The sequence below is a fragment of the Anser cygnoides genome, chromosome 8, assembly GCF_040182565.1.
Source record: "Anser cygnoides isolate HZ-2024a breed goose chromosome 8, Taihu_goose_T2T_genome, whole genome shotgun sequence".
NCBI classification, from domain to species: domain Eukaryota; kingdom Metazoa; phylum Chordata; class Aves; order Anseriformes; family Anatidae; genus Anser; species Anser cygnoides.
The window spans coordinates 17,282,573-17,302,728 of record NC_089880.1 but is presented as its reverse complement, the minus strand read 5'-3'; the positions used below and the strand labels follow the sequence as shown (position 1 = coordinate 17,302,728).

The window sequence follows — 20,156 nt, the reverse complement described above, 5'->3', positions numbered from 1 at the left end:
CCCGTCTCCCGTTGTCGCCCAGCGCCGTGCCGGGGCCGCGGGCCGCTCTGCAGCCCGCCCGGCGGCCCGTCCGGCAGCAGGGGGAGCTCGGCGAGAGCCGCCGCCGGCCGCGGGGCGCTGCGGGCCTCGGCGCCCCTGCAGGCCGCGCGCTGCTGCGCCGGGCCGCGGCGGGGCAGCACCCGGGCAGAGCTGCGGCGGAAGGAATTTAGGGATATTGACAAAATTGACGGGAAAAGAAGGGCCCGGGCGGTCCGTCTGCTGAGGTTTAAGACCGTCAGGGTGGCTGGTGCGAAGGGGCCGTGAGGAGGGGAGGGTCCTGGTCACTTGGGGGTGGTTTCTGCGGCTGCAAGTGTCAGAAAGGTCAGGCTGCCATGCCTTCCCCCCTTCTTCTTTTTCTTTTTTCTTCCGCAAGGAGAATGCTGTGTGCTGAGAGCACTGTTCTCAAGTCAAATTAATCTCAGAAAGTTCCAGTGACATTTTGGGAAACTGAGGCCGTGAATTCACACCAAAATCAAAGCCATGCAGTGCCCGTGCCCTGTGGCTGTGTAAACGCACCCACGCTGGAAGACAATGAGCCCTTCTGCCACGTGTGGGATGGCAGCAATACCAGTCAGCCCCATCACAGCTCCTGCAAGGCCAGCGCGTGGAGATGACTCCCTAGCCACAGGGATCTGAGCAGGAAAATAAATACTTCAGTCTTTACATCGCCTGTTCCCCGTGGTCCTGGGCACAGCACAAGAGCCCTCATGATTCATTCCACAGTCTCTGGGCAACCCAAGGGAAAACCGCCTGCTAATTTCAGTTCCTGCTGTCAGAAAGCATAATTGCTATGACAAAGCAAAACGTTTTGCATTAAGGCACGATCAGACCTACCTTCTCCCGCTACCTTTTTCCGTTTGGCGATAAAATAAAGTGGAGGTGTTTGCAGCTGGGGGAGGTATATGTTTAGTTGTTTTCTGGTGGCTACAGTGTTGGCAGTGAATCCACTATCATGCAGTACGTAAAAACATGATCAGTGCTTTCTCCAATTAACTTATGTTCTGAAGGTAAATGCAGAGATTTGGTGAGGTGGTAACCCGCTTCCCTGTCACAGCACATATGTGCAGTACTCCTCTCGCAGATGTATGTTTTTGAAGCAGAAGATGAAGCAGGTTTTAAATGAGCATGCTAGCTGGCACAGCGGCTGTGGATTGAAATCACATGAATACCTGGGATGTGTAAGGTGCATCGTGTTGGAGAAGAGTGATGCTGAATTGACAGTGGATATCTACTTGGAGAAGCTTTAGGGACTTCAAGTAGTTTGGTTTCATTGTATTTGAAAAAGTATTGGGAAGAAGATTTCAGAGCTGTAATTATACCTGTTGTTGCTACATTTTCCCTTGGGTAGAGTCTCTAGAATGGAGCAATTGATTTTGTTTGATCTATAATATGTACAAGTAGCTAGCAGGAGGTGCTGCAGTGAAAGCAAAAAGATTAATCTAGCCATTTCAGGCAAAATCAACTTCTCTTAGTGCTGTGCTGGCAAGCCTGCCTTTTGCAGGCTCCTGAGCGCGCACACAGCAGCCTTGTTTCAATTGTTGAGGTGGGAAAAGAGCCCCAAGACCCTCTAGGTCCCTGATGAAGGATCCCTGCTTTTAAATATGCTTTCTCTCCTCTTCATCTACAGAATGACTGAAGGTTTCTTTGCCCCATGGAAACATAGAAAGACAGAGAGAAGATGCAGCATGTAAGAAATAATTTACTATTCCCGTCCCCTTTTTTCTGCTGTTTTTGCCTGGTCTTTCTCAGCTCTTTTTTTCTTTTTTTTTAAATGGTCCAGCTGGGTGAATCCTTAATCTCCAGCCATTTGAATGACTGAAGTCAGTCATTTGCAGGCTCTGAGCACTTTGGCCCCACATATGTTCTTTCTTTTTCTTCATGCTGTTCAGAAAGCTCTTCCCAGCTGTGCACCTCATTATGCCCTTTTGGCTAGGCTATTTTAGGAAAAGTTCTTGTAAAGAAATAACAAAATCAACAAGCTCTAACTATTGTAACTGCGGAGCTGGGGAAGTAAAGGCTAAGTGCTAGCTCAGGTATAGCTAAGCACTCTGAAGACAAACTGGCTTGCCGTTTCTTTAAAGACCACCATTTTCCTACATCCAGGTAGGGCACTTAGGTTTTGTGTCGTGTCATTTGTACGCAGTGCCACAGCCATTTTACAGAGAAAGCCAATTACAATTTGAAGAGGGAAGAAAGGTTTTCAGTCATGATTTGAAGAAAGAAATAACAGGCTGAAATATCTGGGGGGAGGCAGGGGAATAGCTCCAGCAAGCAGGGCTGGACAAACTGTGCCAGCTGAAAGCTTTCTTTGGTCTTACCCTGCTAACTCTGCTGTCATGGGTTTTTAATTTTTATTTCCTATTCAGTCTCCATAGTCAGTGTCTAGTATTTGTGGAAACAAGTGTGAGCGTGAGCAGTAGAGGTCATAGAAAGGGTTAAGTGCAAATTTAAGAAAATAGGAAGAGCTAAATAGATTAAACAGCCTAATCCTAACACAGACTAACCCCCTCCAGCCCTCTGGCGCCAAAGAACTCTGAAAGTTCTTGTTACCTTAGTGCAGGTACCTGGTGGCTGCTGATTTGGGAAGTGAGAAGAGCATGAAGATGCCACACTAACAGGATTATGGTTGACTCTGACGTGGACTCTGTCATGGGTTCACCAAGCAATGCGCAACATTATTCTTTCTTCTGCCAAGTCAAAGCCCTGCTCACGCAAGCAACAGGGCTGAAGGGCAGGTGATGGTGTTTACCTGCAGCAGAGCTTCCTGCTTTTCTGCCATGCCTCCTTTCAACTGAGATGACTCTGTGCGCCTTGCGGATTTATAGTCCTTTATTGATAAGCACTAGAATGAGGGAAACTAGCCATCTGGTGGTGCGTCCGCTGGATGAAAAGTGAAAACACACACAGATTTTCTGCACAATCTGGAGCAGCAAGCGTAAATTGTTCCATTTTCCTGCCTTCACTTGAAAAACTTTTCTGGACTGCAGTATGACAACACATGCTGGTTATCATGCATGCACTCAGAGCTGCTCCTCTTTTTTCAAAATATGAAGGCTGTAGTACTTGTTAAGAATGAGGCCTCATACCCCAGATCTTCATTCCATTTCAGGTAGCTGTATTGCACACTGAGTGAATGACTTCTTACCATCTCAAATGAAACAGAAGAATTGGTGAGCACATTGTGGCATTCTGGAAGTATTTAGAAAGGGAAGAAAATGCATTTTATCTACAACAATCATTCTCACGTTGCAGAACAGAGACTCCTCTTTTCAGCACAAACAGCAGGTAAGGAGAGTGTCTTTTTCCAACCAGGAAGTTCTGAAGCAAGGAACAAGTCACACGCCGGGCACAACACACGCCTTGCAAGGCCTTTAAAAGTGGCTGGGCTTTTAACAGAGCTGTATCCTTGCTCGCTGACTGTGTGCCGGGTGTTTGAAGACAAGCACAGCAGTGAAGTGTCTTCAGAAAGAGTGGTAACGTGGGTCTGGATAATTATATACAAAGGGGTTATAAAGTAGCAAAAAAAAAATTATAAATCTACCTACTATGATAGGAACAAAGTTTTGCAGCACTTTTTATAGTGGAAAAATATGTTTCTCTGGTTTGCTTTGATATCCTTGGGACTGCCAGTAAAGCTGTAGCTGAAGAGGTGACTAACTTATGCCAGCCTTTTGGAAGCTCTGACGCTGCCCGGTGGCAGGACACGCTGTGCTGCAGAGGCCTGATGCTCCTGGGCTGGCTCTCCACGCAGCAGCCTCTCCGCAGCCAGCTGCAGGCACGGGCAAAGCAAGCCCTTGCCAACGTCCTTGGACTGCAGGGCAATAAAACAGCTGCCAGTGCATTGCCTAATTTTGCCTGGAAAGTCAGACTCACCACAGCCACTGCGGGAGGGCCCGGGGCACGGCGGTGGCACGATCGGCGTGGCGGGTGGCAGGTGGCACACCGGGGCTGGTGAGTGTGATGAGTGTCTGCAGCCCCACTGGCTTCCTGCCTGCCTGGCCTGGATCACACACTGAACTGGTTAGCACCTACAAACCCTTTTTCCTGGGAAATGGTGGCCTGCATCCAATTCAAGTGACTCATGTGCCTCCTCTGCCTTGTTTAAGCAGGAGTCTTCCCCTTCAAGCTTTGTACGTTCCATGAAGGCAAGTTAATGTGCTTCTGGAGAGGGGAAATCCAGTTCCCTCCCGTCTCTTCTATGCTACCGCCTGCATCTCTTCACAAATAACTACCTCATCCACTGCTTTAAAGTTGTAATATTCTCCTTCCTCTTAAATCTGTCTTGGGAGAAAAATCGGCCAGCCTGCGCAAAGCCAGGACTGAAATATTGCCCGGTGTGGAGTTTCCTCATTGCTTTCCGAGGAGCCACTGGCACTCCCCACTTTTGGCACCTTCTCTTCCTTACACTCACCTTCTGCTGGTGCCCCCCCAGCACGTGCCCGCCTCGGACCGAGCGTGGACAGCCGCTGGGCAGCGCGGTGCGGGCATAGCAGGGTTGTGCTGCACGGCCGTTCTGAAAGCAGCTCCCACATCCGAATTCAGACCTCTGAGCCACAGATCAAAACAGCAATAGGAGTGTTTTTCAGTTGTGCAGGGCCAACACCAGGCCTGTGCAAGTGGAAAGATGCCATTTTTCCTCCATTGTCTGTGTCTTTCTGGCCTCTGTTGTGATATGGAGCAACTTGCAGCTGGCTAACTTGTTCTTCTGCTGAAACAACCCTATAGACCGCAGCAGGAACACAGACCAGCTGGGGCATCGATTCCCCCAACCAGGTTGTTATCGCCTCCTCTTTCCTGGACCCCGCATAAGCAGGTACCAGAAGGGCAGGGCCACAACCAGCGATGCAGAGAGCTGCCCAGGAGCACCCTGACCTGGGCCCAGAGGAGACCAAGCCTGAGACAGGGGAAGAAGACTCTCCGCTTGAAAAGGAGGAACATGGAGAGTTTTAAATTATCAAAGAACTGAGTTACCTTTACATATGTATCACAACAAGGGGAAAAAAAAACCAACACAATCCAACCAAGCCAGCATATGTTCTGTAGGAGGTAAGACTTTCACACTTGTGTTTGCCCCTGTCAGAAATGGCCTCTAATTGGATCTGGATCTGTCCAGCCTCCGGGTGTCTTCTGCCTCCTGTCCCCGGAGTTATGCGTTTGTTTTGCTGCTGCATGTCCGCTCGGCGAGGTGTCTGTGATTGCCAAGTGAATGTGGATTCAGCTGGCTCTGACCAACTCTGGCATTTGAAAAAATCCTTTTTCTTCTGCTTGAATTTCCCTGCCAGCTGCCTGCGAGTCAGGACTTCCCAGCCAGCAGCTCTTGCTATTATCTGTTTTCACTTGCCTTGATGTTTACCAGATTGTAGTGCTTTTATCTCTATTAATCCTACCTCGGTGTGGAGCCCTGCTACTGCAGACCCTATGTGGCCTGGGCACTGGGTCAGAGCAAAAATAAATAGATAGATAGATAGATAACAAGTTCGCCCTACTGAGGAAACAGCGAGGTCCAAAACGCTGGCCAAAAATAATGCAAGTGTTGATGATCTCAGAGAAGAAAATAACTAAAAGCCCAGATGAAGGTATTGAAAATCAAAGCTTAAAATAAATGACAACTCATTAGACTAAATCTGAACTCTGCTAAAATTCTCTGCCAGATGAAAACGCTGGTATGAAAATAGTGCTGAGCAGCTGAGAGCAGGACAAGCTGCCCTGATTTTCTGGTCTCGGAAACTAAGTGCTGCTAAGAAGTGCTTCCATTTGTGATCTTCGATACGTCTTGCCGTCAGTTAGAGGAGACGGTCTGATTAAAAATGCAACTAAAAATGTGAAGGGGAGATTCTCAGTCTTTAAAGGGACAGAAAGCTATTCCGAATAAGCACCTAATGATCATTTCCCTTCCCCTCCAGTTCCTAGAAGTCATGGGGGATGAAGGAAAATTTGGCATAAGCCTCTTTCGTTTGTTTGTTTTTGTTTTAAATTCTATTTTCGATCAAGTGCAACAATTTCAAAAGGAATAGGTCACATCCAGTTCTAGTTAAAGTATTTATCTGCAGACAGTTCTGGTCAGTTGTCAGCACCCAGTGAAGAGGTCAGGATGGGGGTGCCCTCGCAGTGTAAGAAGGGCTCTCAGAGGTTTTGGGGCGAGCCTGGGTTGGGGCCAGCCCCCCCCTCAGGCGCTGGCGTTCCGTGTGTGGCGGTGCCGTGCGTGGCGCACCCCCGCCACCCAAAGGGCGGCCGGTCGGATCCCAGAGCAGCACAGATTTAATTCGATTTTCACAGAGCGTCTCAGGAACGAAAACACGGGCTCTGCAGCCGCCGCAGGAGGATGAGGAGGACCTCGGCGCCCCCTCGGCCGGGCCCGGCTCCCCGCCGGCACCTGAGGGCAGGGGCCGGGCGGCGCGGGCGGGGCCGGCCCTCACATGCGCGGCGCCGCGGGGGCCATTGGCCGCTGCCGGTCGGCGGGCGGCGCTCCGGGACGCGGGACCGGCCCCCGCCGGCTGCCGGTGCCGTCCGTGCCGCCGAGCCATGCGGGTGCGCGCCGCATGCGGAGAGCGCGCTGCAGGGCGCCGCTAGGAGCCGAGCTCCGCCCGGCCCGGCCCGGCCCGGCTCGGCCCGGCCGCCCCCCTCGCCGCATGGCAGCGCCGCGGGAGTGAGCGACCGCGGAGAAGGAAGGTGCGTGTGTGGCCCCTCGGCGTGCCCCGGCCCGGGGAGGGAGGGGGGGGGGCGGCACGGGCAGCCCCTCGCCGCCCCCGTCGCTGCGCTTCCCGGCTCCCCTCCTTCCCTCGTGCCCGCGGGCAGCCCACCCGAGGCGCTGCCGTGTCTCGGGGCCGCGGCCGCCCCCCGGCTCGTGCCCGTCTCCCCGTTTCCCCCGGCGGGGGGCCGGCCCCCGGTGCGCGGGGGCCGCGCGGCAGGTTGCTCCGGCTGGAAAATGGAGGGCGGCGGCGGCGAGCAGCCTGTTGTGCGGTGCGGCGGGGCTCGGCGGGACTTCCTGTAATGGTGGTGCTGAAAGCGATGTGCTGCCGGGCCCCTGCCGCCGCGGGGAGCCCCCCCCAGCCCCGGCGTGCCGGCTGCTCGGCGGCGGCGTCGGCTTTAAAAAAAAAAAACAGTATTTTTTTATTTATTTCTTTTTCGACGCGTCTGCTAGCGGTGGTGGGGAAGGACCAGCTTTTCTGCCTCCCCGACCGAAGGTGGGGAATGGCTATGCCCCCCCGGATGGGGAGGGGGGCGTTAGGATGCGAGAAATTGGCAGGAGCGGCACTGACATTTTGATCCCGCAGACCGGAGCTGCCGCAAAAGCACCCTCATCCCAGGCAGGGTAGGTAAGTCCCTTTCTGCCTCTCTCCTCCTCTTCCCCCGGAGAAAGCAGAGAAAAACACCTCTCTTCGCATTTCCTCAGCTTTAGAGTAAGGACTGGTAGTGTAGATGGTGTTATGTTATTTGCCCTTGATTGCCATCTTAAATTAATTCACCCAGCCTTGCTTCGAGGCCAGGATCATGTTCGGTCTTTGTGATTTATAAATCCCCTGTAAACCTTTTGTTGTTAGTTGAAACTGATTTATGAGGTCCTGACCTAGGAATATGCTACTCTGGTTATATTTTCTGTGCCGTACACCATTTTCTCCTGTGCTTCTTAGGAAGCACTGCCTTTCTAGTAAACTCATTTGGTGCCGTGCCTGTATCTTGCCTAGTGTGAAAACCACTTGTCTGTCATGTCTGCTGGCTCCGGGTTCTCGCACACAATAGCGGCATCAATTTAAATATTCCCCGTTTATTTGCAAGGGAGGTTACTGTGGTAAAGATCCAAAGTTTACAAAGTCTGGATGAGGTAAGGCGGAGAAGGGAGCCGCACCAAGCAGCAATTAGCGCTGTGAGATGCAGATGTGCACAGTAGATACCCGCACCGGTCCTGGCATCTCCGGGGGACGGCAGGCAGCCCGTGCGGCGTGTTCAGACCTGGGGAAGGCATTCTGGAGCAGCAGCACCAGCAGCCGAGGAAGCCTGTGAGCTGCTGTCACGGGAGGTAATTAGTAATAGGAGCAAACTGGTGTGATAGCCCTGTAAGGAGGGTGAAAGCACTTAAATGCTTGCTGTGAAGATTAACTAGCGTACGTTGCACTAATGCACGTGAACATGTGAAATGCAGTTCCTGAGTTCCAGCTCTTTCTCAGCCCTGCCTTCTGTCACCTCAGAAAAGCCTCCCTCTCTCCTGTACCAGCAGGCAGGGAGTGCCGTGGAGATACCACGGCTGTACGTCCTGTGCGTGGGCATCTTTTCTGACAGCATGCCTGGAGAGTGAGGAAAAAGCAAATGCTGTTGGAGATAGGTTGCAATAGGTCCTGCCAGCGACAGGATGATAGGAAAATAAATGCCACGGGAGAAAATGGTACATGCGTTCCTGTGGTCAGAAGCACTTGCGACCACGTGTGCTGTGGCTTGGTGCAGCCCTGTGAGAAGTGACTGCGCTGAGGCTTCCTGTCTCAATGCCAGTTCTCGCTTCCCCAGGTCTTCCCGTTCCTTCGTGCAGTGTGTTGAGGTCCTGTTCAAAGCCAGTGGGTGTAAATGGATTTTGAATTGTGTCCTGTGTTGCTGGCTGAGGCTTTTTGCCCCTCACGCTGCCAGTTCCTCCTGCCGCTCGCTGACGGCTGCCCCGGGACCTCCGGAGGCAGAGTGCTGACTCGGTGCCTCGGCTTCTTCCCGCACCTCCGATAGTGGGGTTGGCGGGGGAACTGACTAGTAAATGGAAACTGGCTGATCACGAAGGGTTAATTAGTGTCCTGAGGCTTAAACTTTCTTATCAGTGGGGCTGGTGATGGCTGTTTTACTGAAAAGTAGCCTGAGTCACAGATGGTGTCACGGGGAAAGCCAGTAAGCTATTTTCTCAACTGGAGGCAAACAGAAAGGAGTTCCACGTAGTTAGAGCTGCTTTTGCCAAGCAGTGAACTTGAAAGGTTTTTCTCCTCTTTTCAAAAGAACAATCTGTATCTTCCAGTGAATTCATAAAAATACCGTGGATTCCTAAATATTCATAAAACATAACTAGCAGTATTTACCTGATGTTCAAATGTTACCAGGTAAAGTAGAAAGAATAAAACACGTAAAGTTTCTGCTGTTTAAATTTCTCCTTTTTTTGTCAGCATTGAAACTAGACTGCACTAGTTCTCCTTTTTTTTTTTTGTCTCTTGGCTGTGGAGAGATCATAACGTGGCAAAAAAAATAATAATAATGCTATTGATATTTTAAGAAAAATGGAAATAATTTTCCCCAGAAGCTTTGCATTTAGATAAAGAGTTGTCTGTGCTTTTGCATAACTGACATTTTAAGCATTTTTTGTTCTAACAAGCAGTGAAAAGTCTGTGGACTTCACCATGCAAAGACTTGTGCATATCACTAATTTTATGCACATGTATGGTCTCGTGAGCACACATGCATGCAAAAGTCTCTCTGGGGCCACAGCAGTGGTGCTTGATTTTGCAAGTATTTATTCATGGCTGTGACGTTGAGCTGCTGTGGGCCTGTACCTGTAAGTATTTGCCAGAAAAGAGCTGAAATACAGAGGAGGATGTTTGTGAGATACGGTTTTCTAGCAGCTTCCAGCATTATATTCCTAAAAGCCAACTGTAGGTATTGTTTTAAAGCAGTTCCGCGCCTCTTACCTCGAGAACACTTTGAGCCACGTTTTTTCCAAGTTTGACTTGCCTGCGTTGGGGATGGGTTTGGCTCACGATCTTTTGGTCTAAGCAAATTGAATGCAATTTTCTTTTAACCATATAACAAAGAATAGGTACTGATTGCTTGCCAAACAATTTTTCCCCTCAGAGATTCCAAACAAATTTAGGAAAGAACAAAGCCAGCATTTCTAGTGTTTGACTTGTTGCGAATCATCTTGGGGTTTGGCACGTTAAAAAGCAAAGTGCGTCACAAGTCAAGTTGGCGCTTTCTAATACCATCAGTAATACTAATTTCCACGTCGTTAATTTTAACTGACACTGCTTCAATCTTTCTCTAGACACAAGTTTCTTTCATTAAAAGAATCGAGGTTCTTTTCAGTTATTTCTGTATTCTTTACAACTCTGCTCTTCCAGTCTTGGAAGAGTGGGTTGCTGGTCCCCTCCAGGAAGCAGATAGGGAAGACAACTCAAAAGCCCTCATGTAGCAGCTCCCCGAGTGGTGAGGGAAACATCCTTGCAAGGAGGAAGCTTGTTTGCTTGGACTCAGCCAGCAGAATGCTTCTTTTGCCCACGCTCGGAGGAAAGCAGTGGTATGGGAAGAGAGCACGGCTGCACCAAGGACCTGTTTGTTGGCACTTCTCTAAAAGAAGTACCTCCCCTTTTCTTCCTCCTTTTTGTGTACAATCAGGCTGTGAAAGCCTGTTGTTCATGTAGTCTCAGAACTGTTGCTACCTACAATTTTCCTTCTTTCCACTCGAGCCACTTTCCTTGGAAGTGGTTCGCTCTAAGGCTGAAGTAGTTGTGATGCTCAAGATTTCAGGAACAATCACGTTACAGTGACCTTAGGAGAGGAGGAAAGTTATTTGTTGCTCAGATATTTTTCTCTTCTGAGACCCCTTTTTTGGTGAAGAAGCAGAAAAAATAACCAGGCTCAGAGCGTGTGGCGTCCAGCAGTGAGTGAGGATAGCAGTCACCTTTATTCCCCGTGGTCCTGTTTTGTGTTGTGTGATCAGCAGAGGAAATGGTCTGGTTCTTGTGACCCGTCTTGCTCCTTCGTAGTGTTAAGAACGATCACTTTCCCTATGTGGTCTCTTTGTTAAAAGTTGTGCATCTTGGCTGTTCTGCCTTACAGAGAGAGGTCTCCCTTGAAGGCCAGGAAGCTGCGGTGGAAGATTTCCCAGACCCAAGGGGCAGGCGTAACAGATAACGAAATGTTCCTGCTACCTGTTGTTGTCAAATGTCTCTTTAAACCGATTGCCAAGCATTTACATTTGAAACAGTCGCACACTTCCCAAACCAGGGTTCTAAACAGCCTTAATATAAATCCCTCTCTCTTCACTTGCTCAGGATTTTTCTGCCTGGGTCGTGTCTCCTGATTTTCCCGTGTTGAAGTTAAGGTTGGGGACTGCCTAAATGCTGTGTTGCATGTCTTACCTGCAGCTCCCATGGAGCTGGCAAGTATGAGGAGACCTGCAGCAGACTGTGTCCCTGAGCGTCTGCTGGACCCCTCCCCTATTCCATTCTGGGAAGATAGACACAGAAAGGAAAAAGCACAAATGCGGATGCTGTTCATAGCCTTTCCAATAAAGCAGCAGGGCAGGCTCCTACCCACCCCCATGCAACCAAATGGCTGCAAAGCCCCAGCCAAGATGCTTTTTTTCTTTTTTTCCCCTTGGACTTCATTCTTAACAAGTTAGCACTGAGATAAGTTTCTCTATAAAAGGTGTTCTTGATTGCCCTTGGGTTCTGCAGAAGACAGGACTGCCACACCTTTGGTGTTTTCAAGCCTGGCTGATGCCACAGATACCAACATGCCTGCTAAAAGCAGTGTGGGGTTTTTTTTTGGGGGAGACTTCATTTGACAAACTTCATTCTTGCTGCAGTGATTTTTCCCAGCTTCCGATTATAGCTGTAAGGAGAAAACAAATCCATGTGGTATGTATATAAATATGGTGTCTGAATAATCTGTCTGTTCCTCAGCCATCACAGGATAGGAAAGAAAGGGAACTTCTACCCTTCCAGTTGGTGTGAGATCTTGTATGAAGAACACTGGAATAACCCTGGTGTGGGCTTGCGGGAGCTGTGTGCTAGGAACAGAGGTGGTTCTGTAACCTTGCAGTACTTAAGGTTAAGATAGGCTGGTAACACCAAGGAGATCTTTTGTGTACCTTGATATGTGTACCTACAAAGTTGATTTTGTCATCTTTTGTCAACAGAAAGTATGGGTTGTCTGTCTCGAATACGATGATTTAAAAAAAAAAACAAAAAAAAAAAACCAAAAAAAAAAACCAAAAAAAACAGGCTTATACAACAGTGATTTGCTAATCATAGAAAATAACCTTTCAGTTCAAAAGCTCCCTCTGTGAATATTAATATTTTATATAGAAGTATTATGTAATAGACATTTTGTTGCCTTTGCAGTCTTCACAGAGGAACGCGTTCTCAAGATTGTGTCGTTCTGATTGTTCTGTAGGAATTTGTGCACTAAACCAATGCAAATGTCAGTGAAAGATTTTGAAAAGTCCATCCTGCACGTCTGTACATGGTGCTCATGGAAAGGGAGGATGGGAACGAGAATCCAGTGGTCACTGCATGAAAACTCGAATAAGTGTGAAAGGCAGCGCGCTGTCCTGCTCTGTTCCCCGGCTCCGATACGGTTACCGACCCTTTCCGCGTGTATTTGCAATTGCCCTCATCCAAGATGCACAGAGGAACCAGACTTCACACTTAATCTGACTGGTGTTTAAAAATACAGACTCACAAATCTACATACAGAGTTTCTCTCAGTGGCTGCCATCCAAAAACTTTCATGTGCTTGCTTTCTGTCTAATTAAATTAAGAAATAAAGCCTAAACTGCCTCAGCCTAGAAGAACTGACAAAAGGGACATGAAGCTTTTTATGCATGACTTTTTTTTTTAAGTAACGTTTGCTGTTTTATAATCCGTACTAAATTTCTTCACTGTTTTACCTTGTTGGCATTGTTAGCAGAGGGAAAGGGAAGGCAGCTGATAGTTTTGCTCCCCACCTTTCCTATCCCTCTGACAACAAATCCATTGGCCCTTGGAACAAGGAAGCGGAGGAATGCAGAGACACGGGGCTCCTCGTGCTGCAGAGCCAAGCGTGCTCAGGGCGAGTCCCCCGGTGGGAAGCAGGCAGGAGGGTGTCTAATAAGAATAAGGGAAGAAGAACAGCTCTTGGAAACGAGAGTAAACTGAGAATGAGACAAAAGTGTACTGACGAAAAAAGAACATGAGAAATGCAGCGATTTGGACAAGACTCTATTTCCAGTGGTTAAAATTCATTGTTAGATTTGGTATTTGTTTGTTTTTAGTGTAATTTGATTTAAGATGTACCTAGATTGAAAGATAAAGTTATGAGGGTCCTTATTAGCATCAATCAGTTTAAAGAAATTGCTGAGCAAGTCTTGCAGAAGAACAAAAATGGTAATGCATACAGTGAAGCCAGGAAATAAAACCGCTAAAGAGGCGTGCAAAAATATAAAAGAAAAGAGTAACAACACGGCAAAGGCAAGGAGGTAACAGGATTGTTGAGAAAAGTATGAGTAAATATAAAATAAGGTTTTAATGCACTAGGTGGTACATGCTGTTGGGCGCACAGAAAGTGCGTGCGTCGGCTAGCATGATGAGGGTGGTCTCCTCTCCAGACGCAGGCTGTGCATGCTCCCTGTCCCTGTGGCCAGCTTCTCCTGGCTGAAAACCAGTTTGGAAGCACCTTGTGAAGTGATACAGACCCGTGCGTGGTCATAGGCATCTGTTACAGCGAACGTAACTGGCACCTCTAGGCTTCCAGGCTGGACTGGTAAGAGCCCGGCCTTGCAGCTGCAGAGCTGTCCGTGTGGGTGAGGCCGCAGTGCTGCTCCTCTGCGGGTGGTAGCTGCCACCGTCACCCCCTCCGTCGGGGGCTTCTTCAGCCTCTGATTGTTTACCTGCTTGCTGCCTGAGCTTGTGAGATCCTGAGCTTGGCTTGCTGTCTGGTAAAGAATATAATAGCAGAGCTACCACCAGCAGCTCCCGCTCTTGCTGCCTGTGGGTCAAAGAACGGGTTGCCGGTAGCACCGGGACATCCTGCCTGTGGGGAGCACCGTCGGGCCCCCGGGGCTCCATGGAGTGGGAGCAGTGCCTAAGGCATCTTCCAGAGGTGAGGCGGTTCCAGGCCCGGCTGGGGCAGACCCGCTCTGCCCTCCTGCCTGCTTCTCCCACGCAGCTGGGGACAGGGCTGGGGCCTTTGAAGCTCCCGGGTGGCCTCCAGTCAGCTGGAGCCGATTGTGAAACCTCGCTCGGAGATAGCAGCAAAATCTGGTATTTATCTGGTTAGGTCGCATGCTGCTTTTGACAATACTTCTGTAGTAGGTTTCCGTGCTGGCTTGGGGGTTTTCTTCTCTCTTGGTAGCATGACATTTTTCTTGTGTGGCGGTTTGTTGTTTGTCTTTCTCATGCAGCAACAAGGGAGGAAGATGGCATTTTAACCATAACGATTGTCAAATGTCGGCGGCTGGTTGGGCCCTTGGAGATGTATGTGTGTGGAACTGAGAATTACTTGGTTGTCCTGAAACTAAACCTCTTGATGAGTGACACTGGTTCATTTATAGTTATTTTTTTTAACCCCCCCGAAGTTCTCTACTTCTTCGGCAAAATACTGTGATTTCTCTGCATTTTCCTCTTTTTACAGAACTCACAATAATTTGCTCTGCAAATGTCATCTGATTTCTTTTTTATTTCATTCTGTTAGCAATGATTGCTTCCATGCTAATTGCAACAGAAATAGTATTTTTAGTAGTGGAAAAAAGGTTTGATTGCCTTCGTCGGTGCAGTCACTCAGCCACACGTAGGCTACGACATACAGGATGTGGCGTTTGGAGGCTGCATGTGTTTTGCCAGATGTGCCAAGTGCCTGGCCTGATGCCCTCACCCCAATGTACCTAGGGTGTAAGGCTTTCCCTGTGCTGAGCAGCCTGAAAGCACAGCAAAAGACTAGAGGGAACAAGAGCTGGAGGAGAGACAAGGTTATAGAAATGGTACATGTGCTCCCTATTTAACCTCCTTCACACCAGCTATCCCACATGCTGTTGCTGTGGAAGAGTGGGTGTGTAGTCTTGTATTAGAGCAGATGTTCCAGTAAATAGGACGTTGCTTTGTTTTAGTAAATTGAAGTTGTCACCTCAGAAATGAGAGGGGGGAGCAACTGGAAGAATTCTTCAAACAGGGCTTGGAACAGAATCCAGGGGAATTTCTGTGCAAGGACTGCAGGGAAAATTCCTTTGCTGGCCTTGTCTCACTCAGCACAGGCATTTGCTTACACACTGATATGATTTGTACGAGAACTTCTACTCTATTATTATAATTTTTTAACCAAAATCGTATTCTTGAGTGCTTTATTTTGTCGTTTGTTTCCCTCAGCCTCTCCTCCAGGGATGTTCCAGTTCCTGTGCTTGGTCTGCCCTGGCAAGGGGAGGGTGGTGATGGAACTCAGCAGGCTTGCAGACTGAGATAGTGCCCTTGAAGACAAGCTGTCCTTTCCTTCCATGCCTCACCAGTGTGGTGGTGGTGTTCGGTCTCTCCTGACACCTCTCCTTAAAGGCTGATGTGTTTTCAAAAAAAAAAAATCAGCCCTCTCGCTTTGGCAGCAGGAGCTGCCTTCGCCTTCTGTTCTCAAGCGCTGGTTGTTGACTTTGGGATGGCTGCAGGGGAGAGGCTGAGGCATGGCAAACCCTGCCCCGGGCCTTGTGCGGCTCTCTGACCTCGCAAGGGAAGGTTACGGAAACAGCCAAGGTGAACGGCCCTGCGGCTATCGGAGCGTTTTCTGTCAGCGCTCAAGTACACTCCAAAGGTCTCTCCTGAAACCTGCTCGCAGCAGACCTTTGTAAAGTACCCAGTCAGGGCTTTTTTTCCTCCCCATGCATTTAAAGACAACAAGCAGGCTCTGAAGCCTCTGATTTCAGTGCTGTGGCCTGCGAAGTGATTGAGCGCTCCCAAGAGACCTCTTGACCACTGCTTTGCAATCCCCTGACCCTTCTTAAGGAGGAAAAAGAAAAACCCCTTTACTTTAAGATGCGCTTCTTGTTTGCGTGTTCGGCGGCGCCTTCCCCATCTGCTGGCCCCGGCCTCCCCGCTGCGGAGGCGGCAGGCGCGTGGTGGCGGGCCTGGGCTGGGGGCGGCAGGGGGAGCCGCGGCCGTGCCGGGGTTCGGGCTCTGCAGCGGCATCGGCGTGCCCAGCGGCTCGCTCGGTGTTCGTTGATTGGAGGCAATTACTGTAAAATACTTGATTTATAACGAGGCGTACTTCATAAGCAGCAAACTAAAATAAATACTCGAGAGTAACCTGTCGGCACGTGGCTCTTGGCTTTGCTGAGCTGCTGCTTTCCGTCTGCGGGCTGAGCTCTGCCTGGGCGGCTGGAGGCGAGGGGAGGCGTGCGGGGCCCCGGCCGGGGGAGAGCCCCGTTTCTTCTCCGTGTTATTGTCCCAGGGATACGGGCGTGAGGTTTCCAGGCAGCCTGTGGGTTGCTTGCCCAGCACGCGGCCGTAAGGCAGCGGTCTGGGTGGGATCAGCGTGAAACTGGTCCGGGCTGGCTGCTGCGGCGTTGTGGGGGGGGGCAGCATGGAACTAGCGGTGCGTTTGGTTGCGTGGGGTGGGGGAGCTAATGCGTTCAATAAAATACGGGTGAAGTGGCAAATTGCTAGTTTGAGGGATCTTGGCTCTTTAAGACAATTCGTTTAGAGTGTTTCTGAAATTATTAAAATAAGGGTGTGCTCAGCCTTCCCCCAGAGACCAGGCGCTGGTGGTAAGAGGATGACTAACTCTGCTTCCGTGTCGCAGAGCGGCGTTTCTCTGACACCCCCACAAGAGCCAATACTTCACTCGGCTGCTTTGATTCACAGCAGTTTGTTTTTACACAGGAAGCGTCCAAGGCACTTACCAAAATGAGACAGTGACCGCCAGCACCTGGCTTGGAGTTCCCTTCACCGGAGCCTCCTGGAGCCAGAGCTCAGCCCAGCTGCAGCCAGAGGAGGAAGGAGGAGAAGCACAGCCTGATCAGGTACTGAGCCGGGAGCGGGACGAGTCCTCTGGTGCTGAGTAACGTGGAATTGTGAATGATTGTTGATTTACAAAAATAAATATAGAATTCTGTTTCTTAAGAAGTGTTGTGGGCATGCATGATGTGCCTGTGGCTCAGGAATGACATCTTCATCCCGTGTGCCCAGCGTGGGTGTGTGCTGTAAGCTACTACTCTGGACTAGACCTGAGGCGAACATAAACGGATGCAGCTCTTGTGTTTTTTTGGGTTATTTGATTTAGACATTCAGTGTTTGATACAGCTCAGTGCTTGCCAGTACCCAGGCTCCACGTGGGTTGGAAAGAATTGGCTAAGAATACTCTTAATGAATGTTTGAGTGTTGAAGAGCAATTTGATGTGTTGAAGGACAGATATTTTTCTTTGTTCGTATTGGGAGTCCTAAGTGCCAGCTTTCAAGAAGCACGTTATGCGGTACAGAAAGGTAGCAGACTGGTGAATTTTAGGACAAAACCAACTGGCAGCTTGCTAACTGTGTTATTTGCTGAGATTCCTGTAACTGTTCCTGGAAACTGATGTTTATTCTTGTATGCACATCTTTGGTTGTTAGGCTCATTTTAGATGAAGACAGTCAGAGAAGTTCAAGGTTTTGCTTTATTGTATTAGATTTTGTTCCTTACATAACTGTACTTCTTAGTTGATGTGGAACTGCTCTGAGGACCATGTTCTGTGCATATTTTCTATGCACCTTAAAAATTCCTTAAGAATTTACCACTGTGCTCATCCAATGCTTGGGATGACAGCAGCCCACAATTTACTTCTGGAAGGAAGTCTGTTTGGAGGCATACAGTATTTTTCACCTTGAGTGATACTTTGTCTCCAGAAATATCAGCATCTGTCCCTCAGGTTGTCTGAATTTATTCCAGTCACATTTTAATGCTTTTATTTATTGACCCAGGTGGAAAAAAATGAGTTTTTGTTTAGATTATCTATTATGAAAAATCTTAATGATTTGGGGGTAATTTATAGCTCAATCTGATTATATCTTTCCTCCTGTAGTTAGGAAAAGGGATGTCTTTTTCTAGCTTGCATTTCTAGCATAGCCTTCACTATTTTGCCCTGGGGAAAAAAAAATCAGCATTTATTTGATTCAACAACCGGCTTCCTGCTTCACAGGAAGAAGAGATAGTGGCTCATTTGCCTGCAAACATCCCTCCTGTGGAGAGTCTTTGCCAGGATGTTAGAGGAAAGCTAGTAGCGGCTGTTGAAATAGCCGCATAGCAGGATGAGGAGGGATTACTGAAGCATTACTAGAAAATGTATGGCTATGTGCGAGACCTCATGTACTCCGCAGACAGGCTGACCTAAATTCTGCAGCCAGGCCGTACTGGCTTCTGCATTGATGTGATGTGGCAGGCTGCATAACCTGCAGCAGATCTGGGTTTTAAAAAAAAAAGGGAGGGAGGGGAACACAGAGATTTGTATTTGAGTAGAAACGCAGACAGGCTGTCTTTATGACTCTGCTTAACCCGTCTAAAGCTTTTTTGTTGTTTCTTAACCAATAGTTGTCTACTCAATTTTGAGTACTTTTCATGTAGTCAGAACGAGGCTGCATTGCTCATTAGGAAGAGTGAAGATGAGATATTCTTTACTCCTGCGTGGAGAAATATATGGATGGATTTACCCATAAGAGGCTTTTACAGGTGACTTGGAGTTGTGAGATAGGTTTTAGCAAAGAAATGTTAATATTTATCTTATCAGCAGTGAAACAGTTAATGGAACTGACACTTAATCATCTGCTGGGGGAAGTGTGGAATAAGATTAGTATCCACTTGACATAATGGAATAGCTTGCATGTATATTTTTGGGCTCCCTTAATTTGGGAAGATTACACATTATACACAAAATATGACAAAAATCTAAATAGAAACCAAAATGAAATCCAAATCCAAATGGACACCATGTCAAAATAAAGTTGGTGATTCTGACCTGTGTGCAGATGTCTGTTGCCGTTACTTCTTGTGGCAGGATTTTGACTTTGCAGTTTAGTTTCTACTGGCACAAACCTGGTGTGATGGCAGTTACCACTTCCTCCCTTTTTCTGTGGATGTAAGCTGTGCTGATGCAATGCTCTCCTTTTCCTTCACCCCTCCCACATGCAAGCTTTTTTTACCCTGTCTCACCACTTCCTCCTGAGGTGCCCCTACAGCAATGAGAGGGATTTTTCTGCTGGTGCTGTTTAAACCAGGTGCTATGAAAGGAACAGTTTGTGCAGGCAGAAGAAAATTTGCAGCCACTAGAAAGGTTTCTACAGTAAGTTTTTGCTGGCAAGAGAGAAGACGGATTCTTGGTTGATACAGCTAAATCAGCAACATGCTAAAGTGTGGCTAGGGGCTGGTCTGGTAACTGGGGTGAAATGTGTATGCATAAATATAAATATATAAAATTTATGTCTAGAAACCCCTTTTGAATTTTTTAAGAGGAATTTCGGCAGCTGCAAACTCATGAAGTGCCAGGGGAAATAGTGATATCCTCAAACACAGCTCATTTATTTTAAATCACATTTCACTGATGTGGTTTTGATAAGTTTTAAAAACAGCTTGTCTGTATGAGCTATTTGTTTACCACGTGCATGCAGCAAGTGGCAGTGCCGACCTTCTAGAATTAGAATGAAAGGGACCTGAGGAAGGCAAAGATTCGCTTGGTTATTTTCTTCTTTGATTTCTTGTGTCCTGCTGACAGGTGTTGCAGCACGTTGCACATCTGGGTGGTGTAAGACAAAACATTAGTTCTCAGGTTTTTCCTTCTTAAATATACTCTCACAGAGGTGCAACCAGCGTCGCCTGTTGGCCAGCAGTGGATCCCTTTTGGCGCTAGCTGGAACGTAAATCTAACGCAAGGTGAGCCTGAGGGGGCTGCGGCTGGTGGAGGAAGCACGCTGGCCCCATGTCCTGCACTGCCTCACCAGAGGAACCAGGCACAGCATGTGGTGAGGGGACTGGAGAGCAAGGGATGTTTTTCCCAAATGAGCATGTGCGTGCATTTCTTTCAATACCAGACATGGTAGTTAGAATTCAGTTAATTTGCGAGTAAATTAAATTGAAATTCATCCCAAAACAGTAAACTCTTTTATGTCTGCAACTGTGTTATTGTCAAGGTTGTCTCAAAGCAGAAGAACATTTTTTTCATAGGTTTCAGCACAGATTTTATTTCAACTGCTTCTTTGCAATGAGAAGGACCTCTATGTACATCGCTCCAGGACTGCTACTTCCATGTCACGTTACCTTTTTTTTTTTCTTTCCTACTGGTAGAGTTATGTTTGTCATGCAGAATTTTCAGTGCTAACATTAGACTCAGAAACTGGAAAATAACCTTACTTTGGTGTTTTTTCCGCTGTTTTTAGCTTTGATGCTGCTTTGAA

General features: G+C 48.3%; 1 protein-coding gene across 4 annotated transcripts in view; it reads left to right on the top strand.

Moving 5' to 3' along the window:
* The first annotated feature begins 6,525 nt into the window (after positions 1 to 6,525).
* Positions 6,526 to 20,156, top strand: part of LRRC8D (leucine rich repeat containing 8 VRAC subunit D) — a 50,876-nt gene continuing 37,245 nt past the window's right edge. For 2 of the 4 annotated variants that reach the window (XM_048059059.2, XM_067001215.1), the window contains exons 1-2: positions 6,526 to 6,708; positions 16,620 to 16,759. The gene's annotated coding sequence lies outside the window, so the exon portion shown is untranslated. Of the gene's footprint in view, positions 6,709 to 7,177; positions 7,356 to 16,619; positions 16,760 to 20,156 lie in introns of those variants that run through there. The other 2 variants (XM_067001217.1, XM_067001216.1) reach the window with 2 other exon arrangements.